Here is an 8,226-nt window from a genome sequence, read left to right as displayed (position 1 = left end):
CTCCAGATGGCTCCCTAATGAGTAGAATGAGACCTGTGTGCCAACCCTGGCCTGGTTCTCATGCTCCCACAACTGTGAAGTGAGAGGGCTCAACAATTTCAAATTCAATTCAACCACCACCTCCTGAATACTAACTAGGTTCCAGGACCTGGCTAGAAGCAGAGACACCAGGATAGAAAAGACAGTGTTCTGCTTTCATGGAGTTCACAGAAGAGTCGAGGAGGTAAGTTCATATCAGATTATCACAAAGCAGTGTGCTTAATGGTGCTAAATCTTTTCATGTTTCCACATTTTCTAATGCATTTTAACAGAGCAAAGCAATGTCACGTTGGTTTCATCAGAAATTCAAACCAAGGGGTTTTGGTGAAGAGAAGTCAAAGCCAAAAGAGGGCTCTGCCCTTTAGAAGAGGTGGAATCATTCAGCCTGGGCAACATGGTGAAATCCCGTCTGTACAAAAAAATTCAAAAATTAGCCAGGCATGGAAGCGTATGCATGTGGTCCCACGTACTTGGGAGGCTGAGGTGGGAGGATCACTTGCGCCTGGGAGGTGGAGATTGCAGTGAGCCAAGATCACGCCCCTGCAGTTACTCCCTTCTGGGCAATAGAGTGAGATCCTGTGTCGAAAATAACATAACATAACATAACATAACATAACATAACATAACAACATAACATAACATAACATAACATAACATAACATAACATAACATAACACAACATAACATAACATAACATAAAAAGGGGGAAAGTAAGAATAGTGGGGTGAGGCCTTTGAGCTCTGAAACTATGATAGAACCCAGTCTTTTCCTCTTTTCTTTGGAGTTCCTAAGTTCACAAAGCCCAATGAGCAATGGCAAAGAACTGTGTTTGGCTATCTGACTCTCTTTGAGGAGTGCTTACATTATCTACTTCATTGTGATTTAAATCTTATCCTTTTCTACCATCTCTCTCCTCTCAAATCCTACATTGAATCCTACCCCACAGTGGGTGCTATATATGGACTGAGACAGAGATTTGGGTGCCAGGCCTACCAGGGTGTTGATTTGATTGGATATGGTTCCTTGACTCTTTGATACATTGGGTATTGCTAACCTAGTAAATCCATCTTTTTGAGCCTTTGCAAAGTGAGATAGTGGGAACCCATCACTTCCTTCTACAGGCATAAGCAAATGAGGCTTAGATTACAGTTAAATATCTACATCAACAGAGCAATTCTGCAAAGAGATTGGCATAACCAACAAGATTGCAAAGCAGAATGTACAAGCTTCTCTTCAGTCTCCATTAATTGTGGCCCAAATTTTTCTAGGGAGTAACAGTTCCATGGCATCATTGAGTCTAGAATCTAAATATTTGCTTTAGGAAATTATGGAAGCTTGTTAAATCATAAATGATGTCCTGATTTTGTACTCCAAATTACAGGTCATTCCTTGTTTATTGAAATAGAGGAGGATATTATGTTTCTATCACTCTTTACTCTTTAAAATGTTTCTTCCATCCTTCACTTTCCTATGGTTTATGTATTATTTTTTATTTAATCTGGTATCTGAATTTTATAAAACACTTTACAATTAATTTTGTCTTGTCTTCTCTTCCCATAATGATCCCGATCATCATCATAATTATATTTTCTTACAATTATGTATTGCTCTTCACAGTTCATAAATCACATATTCATAACCTCATGAATCTCCGAAAAGCCCATGAGGCCAATAATGCAGTTATTATTTGCATTTTGCAAGTGACAAAACTGCAGTCTAAAGAAGTTAAATCATTTGTTCCAGGCTCTAAGCTCAGTATTTTAGTGTGGAAGTGAATCCAACACCCTGATGCTTAACTCTGTCTGTTAACCACTATCCTAGATCAACAAGGTCCCACATTTGGACTGTGATGGACTTTACTCAGAACCTGGATTCTTTTTTCATAAAATTTTTAAAAATTTAAATAAGTGGCATAATTTATAAGACAAAATGTGTAATTTAAAAGAAAGCTATGTGTTTGGATGCTAAATAAACTACTTATGGTGCTAAATGCCCCCTCCCTAAAATCTCCAAGATAGATTAACATCACTAGTCATTATTCAGCACTATGTAGTACATGCTCAATAAATATTCTGTTGATGGATATAGGTGGGTGGGTAGATGGATATCAGACTGGCCATGTTCTGAGCCCAGGGGATACAATAGTGAACAAGACAGGCAAGTGCCTTGGTCCACACCACTCACAGTCAACTGGGCAAGTCAAACCTCACACAAGCCTTCTCAGTTATATCTGATGACCACAATGAATCATATGAGGTCAAGTATGTGAAAGTATTTAGTGGATGGTATCGTACAAGTAAAAATTATTATCATGTTTCATGGACTTTTATCATCCTTAGATACAGTGCTACTTCCTTGGTCACACAGCTCCTGTGATGCTGAAACAGAGAGATAAGTACTCATCGAGGAACACACAGGTGGTAATAGCATAACGATGACTCCAACTAGTCAGGGCGTTCTACCCATGTGGCCCATAGGCATAGTGTTTGAGGATTCCCTGTCTTTTGGCGGGGTGGGGAGTTGGGGGACAATAAGAACACTTAAACCCCTTGCAAAACAACAACAAATACAAAATGCAGCTAAATATTGCAGGGAATTTGCAAAAACTAAAAGAATTAAAATCTGAATATCTGTAAGTTATCTCAACTTTATTAAATCAACTTTATTGTTTCTTTATTACGTGTTGAAATTTCCATTGCATTTGAACACAATTTAGGGTTAGATTTTCTCACATCACAAGATTTCCACAGAATGCACAAGGATTTTCCAGAAATTACAAGCAATCCTATAATAAATAAGTAACTTATAACCAAATAATTTCAAAAACAGAATTATAAAAATACATTCAAAAAACTTACATGACATGTATGTGCATTTTAATATATTTGATATCAGCTACAGAATGTGAGACTGTCTCAGTTCTGTGATGGTTAAAATAGCCCCTGGCTGGCAGAACCAGCCTAACTGTGGGCTTCTCATTTCAGAGAACCACTTGGATGTTATTATTCAGTTAAGATATTTATAGGATGGTCTTTCAGCTCAAATAACTACCAGGCAAAGGGGGGTGAGGTGAGAAGGAAAAGAAAGGGAAGAAGAATGGAAGGAGGGAAGGGAAGGAGGGAGTAAGAACAAGAAAAATCTTTAAGCTAACTTTGGTATGACTGCTGTCCTCAGTGGCAGCACATACCTTTGCCAAGTGGAAATAAATAAGCTTCTAAGATATGGGTTTGTTCCCAAATAGATTTGGCAAATACATAATTTATTTTTCTTAGCTCTAGTGCATGATACCCTGGCCATTCAGACACCATATAGGCACTGACATTAATCAAGTACCTCAATACCATCCCCTCTGCCATGCCAGGGAAGGTCTTGCACAGGAATATTTGTTTAGCTGAGTTCTTTCTTCATGACTGAGAGCACAGAAGCAGGGCTGTAGTGAATAGAGCAATGGGATTGATCAACACCTCTGTGCAAACTCCAGGTTAAAAGAGGCTAAAGAAGTGACTACTCAAGGTCATGCATAATCTTGGATTGGATCCGCACATTGGGGGAAAATAGTCATAATGAATATAATCAAGGCAATTGATGAAATTTGAATGTTAATATACTTATTTTGATAGAGAATATCCTTGTTTCTAAGAAAAGAGCTTTGAAGTATCTAGGGGTGAAGAGACCTCTTTGTTACTATAGTGATGATAATAATAATAATAATAATAATAATAGTTCTTACAAGAAACTGAACACCCACTTGCTGGAAGCTGGGGACATGGTTAATGTCTGTCTTTGTGCCCAGGGACTCGACACTTCCTGGATGCCCAGAGCATACCATGTCCACAACTGCCAGCGAGTAAAGACTCAGCAAGTCCTAATTCATGTCATAGTATGACTTGCTGATGAGGAGAGTGGGTGGGGATGTTCCAGAATTTAAGGGGTGGTGGCTAGAAATTCTAACATTCAAGGCAGTGAAAGTAGGCCACTTGGCTCTCGCAAGGCAGGATTTGTGGGCAGCAGGGACTTTTCTGAAAGTAGAAAGACAGGACAGGCCATTTTAGGGAACACCTTTTGTAAGGACACAACAATCTCAGAGCCATGCAGCACTCAGAGTGAAAAATCACCATGGCATGTGTGTACCTATGTAACAAACCTGCACATTCTGCACATGTATCCCAAGAAGAAAAAGAAAGTACTACATAAGCGTTTGCTATGTATAGAGAATATGTAATCTGAACAGAAGACTTCAAAAGTTAAGCAGGGCAGGGAACAGAGCTGAGAGACAAGCTGGGACCAGAAGAACAGGACAGGCCTCTGAAAACGGGATGCAGGCCAGACACTGGGCAGCTCAACCTCAGATCAGGAAGCTCAAGACAAGTGGGGATAAGGGGTTTGAGCTAAGACTGGTTTTAAGGTAATGACTTATATAAAAGCTGCCAGAGAATATGTGCAAGATTTTTCCCATCATTCTGAGTATGTGCAAAAGGAGCTCATTTGGAAGAAGGAACCCCACTTAGTTGAACAAAATTAAGTAATTCAGTTATGCATGCAAAATTTATTTTTGGCCATGTTGCCCAGGATGGATGAACTGGCAATGCACTTGCATTCCCAGCATAAACAACCAGACAACTAGACACAATGTATGAAACACATGTTTTAAGACATTGGATAATCGGCAGCATAGGAATGTGCCCCTAGAAAAGAAAAACAGGTGAGATGAGCCTACTCTTCCCCTGCTTTCAGCCTAAAAGTGCTCCCCAGACCATTGTACGGATGGAGGAACCGAAGCTGGGCATGGCCTTCTTGCTGAGTTGAGAAGTCAGAGATCACGGAAGCTGAGGTGGCTGGAATTTGTGAGGCAAAGTACCACAGAGTTGGATGACATGTAGAAAGGAATTATGGAAATTTCCCATGAGCTGATGTAGAGTCATTTCCAGGATATACAGCTAAATTTTTAAAAGCTAAACAAAAGCAAAAGACAAAACCATATATATAGTATGCTAATTTTGTGTAAGAAAGAAGGGAAAATAAAACATAGATGTATCTCTTATTTTAAAAAATTCAGGAAAAAGCACCGGAAGTCCATATAAGATCCCTCTGAATTCATGGCTGAATAAGCCATGCATATGTAGGGAGAAACTCCATGAGGCCAAGCGAAGAACAACCAACAAGCTGTGAACCAACAATTCCCAGAGCAAACAGCTGGGAGACATTTGAATTCCAATGATCAGAGAGTAAAGGTTGCACTAAATGTGGGGATATTCCCTAGAGTCTATGAGAAAGGTCATGCCTCAGTAGTAGGGCTAAACTAGCCCTGGAGTAAACAGTACTTCAGAACTGCTCTGATAAAACATACTAACAAGTATCAAAATGATCAAAATGATCAAAATGATCAACAGGTAACTTATACATCTGCCAGAACAAAACCAATACTCTTTAAAGAAAGAAAAAAATCAAGCACTCAACATACAATATACACAATGGCAAGCATTAAATAAAAAATTAAATTCAAGGCTTCAGTGAGGTTTGATCACACCACTGCACCCCACCCTGGGCGACAGAGTGAGACCCTATTCCTAAAAGTAAAAAATACTAGACACACAAAGCAGAACCAATCAGATCAATAAACCTGTTGCCTACAAAGGGTTGCGGGGTGGTGAAGCGGACAGGGGAAGAAGTGGCCCTTCTCTGGATAGACTTTTATATACAGTTTTGAGTTTTGGAAGCATGCTAATATTTTACATATTAAAAAATAAAATTAAGGCTGGGCTTGCTGGCTCACACCTGTAATCCCAGCACTTTGGGAGGCCGAGGTGGGCGGATCACCAGGTCAGGAGATCAAGACCAGCCTGGCTAACACGATGAAACCCGTCTCCACTAAAAATATGAAAAATTAGCCGGACGCGGTAGTGGGCGCGGTGGTGGGCGCCGGTGGTCCCAGCTGCTCAGGAGGCTGAGGCAGGAGAATGACGTGAACCCGGGAGGCGGAGCTTGCAGTGAGCCGAGATAGCGTCACTGCACTCCAGCCTGAGTGACAAGAGCGAGACTCCGTCTCAAAAAAAAAAAAAAATTAAATCAATAAGAACGTGGAAAAACATATTACAATACTGGGGAATAAAAGAACTAATCCAATAACTTCCAAGTAATAATCCAAGGCTTCATGAAGCCTTCACTTACCTCTCCAGCCCACAGCTCTCTCTCCTCTGAACTCCAAGAGCAAACTCTCCGTTCCATTTATTCACACTCAAACCTAGTAACTGGTATATGGTATAAACACAGACTTGGAAATCAGACAACCTGGTTCCAGATCCTGGCTCCCTCACTTGCCTATTATGTGACATGGGCAGACGGCAGATGTGGGCAGTAAATAGATCATGAGGGGGAAATGCCTGGCACATAGTTTTCTTATTTATTTATTTACTTTAACTTCTGGGATACATATGCAGATTGTGCAGGTTTGTTACATAGGTATACAAGTGCCATGGTGGTTTGCTGCACCCATCAACCCGTCATCTAGGTTTTAAGCCCTGCATGCATTAGGTATTTGTCCTAATGCTCTCCCTCCTCTTGCTCCACACCCCCCAACAGGCCTGGTGTGTGATGTTCCCCTCCCTGTGTCCATGTGTTCTCATTGTTCAACTCCCACTTATGAGTGAGAACATGCAGTGTTTGGTTTTCTGTTCCTGTTTTAGTTTGTTGAGAATGATGGTTTCCAGCTTCATCCATGTCCCTGAAAAAAACCATGAACCCATTCTTTTTTATGGCTGCATAGTATTTCATGGTGTATATGTGCCACATTTTGTTTATCCAGTCTGTCAGTGATGGGCATTTGGGTTGGTTCCAAGTCTTTGCTATTGTGAATAGAAGCACGTAGTTTTCAAAGAATATTAGGCCCTATAGTAATTACACAGTAGTGTTGCAAAGACTGTAATTTCTGCTTTGTGATGTTTCTTTTGATGCTATTTAATTATTCTGCCTTCATTTATTTTAACTTTATATTTATATTATATATTTCATTTATCATATATCCTGCCTTCATTTATTCAATTATCCTGCCCTTATCCTAGGGAGATATTACTTCTAATATCAGAGTGGGTGTACACCAGGTGTGTACACCGGGTGTGTACAGAGTGGGTGTACACCCTGTGATATTATTTGTAATATCCTAGGGGGACATTATTCCCAATGTCACAAGTCGTGTTCACCCTGTGATAATTCTCATAATATCCCAGGGAAACGTTACTCTTAATGTCACAGGGGGTGTACACCATGTGTTTACATCCCTTGTGATATTATTCAAAATATCCTATAACAATGTTACTCCTAATATTACAGGTGGGGCTCACCATGTGTGTACACCCCTGTGATATTATTTATAGTATCTGAGAAAAATGTTATTCCTAACGTCACAGAAGGTATACACCATGTTTGTACACACCCTGTGATATTATTTATAGTATCTTTGGGGGGTGTTACGCCTAATTTTACAGAATGTGTACACCATCTGTGTACACCCACTGTGATATTATTCATAATATCCTAGGGGGATGTTACTCCTAATGTCTCGGTGGGATTACACCATGTGTGTACAACCCCTGTGATATTATTCCTAATACCCTATTGGGATGTTGCTCCTAATGGCACATGGAGTGTATAACATATGTGTACAACTTCTGTAATATTATTTGTAATAGTCCAGAAAGATGTGACTCCTCATGTCAGAGGCAGCATACACCCTGTTATGGTATTCATTGTATCCTAGGGGAATGTTACTCCTAATGTCACAGGAGGTATAAATTATGTGTGTAAACCACCTGTGATATCATTTGTAATATCCTAGGGGAAAGTATACTTTTAAAGTCACAAATGGTGTAAAAAATATCACAAGGAGTATGCACCTGGTGATACTATTTGAAATATCCTAAAAGGATGTTACTTCTAATGTCGGAGGTGGTGAACACCTTCTTATATTATTGGTGATATCCTACAAGTTTGTTACTCCTCATGTTACATTATTATCTGTGAAATTATTTGCAATAGTTTTGTGGAATGTTACTCCTAATATCACAGGGGGTGTACACCCTGTGAAATTATTTGTAACAGTTTTGGGGAATGCCACTCCTAATGTCACATGAGGTGTACACACAGTGATACTATTTGTAATATCCTATAGAAATGTTACTCCTCATATCACAG

General features: G+C 39.7%; 1 pseudogene; it reads right to left on the bottom strand.

The window, feature by feature from the left end:
- LOC105543160 overlaps nt 1–3,868 on the bottom strand; it is a 6,112-nt pseudogene extending 2,244 nt beyond the window's left edge.
- Between the last annotated feature and the right edge of the window lie 4,358 nt (nt 3,869–8,226).

Source organism: Mandrillus leucophaeus, unplaced genomic scaffold (genome assembly GCF_000951045.1).
Source record: "Mandrillus leucophaeus isolate KB7577 unplaced genomic scaffold, Mleu.le_1.0 Scaffold276, whole genome shotgun sequence".
Taxonomy (NCBI): Eukaryota; Metazoa; Chordata; class Mammalia; order Primates; family Cercopithecidae; genus Mandrillus; species Mandrillus leucophaeus.
The sequence above is the reverse complement of the archived record's forward strand: the minus strand, read 5'-3'. Positions and strand labels throughout refer to the sequence as shown.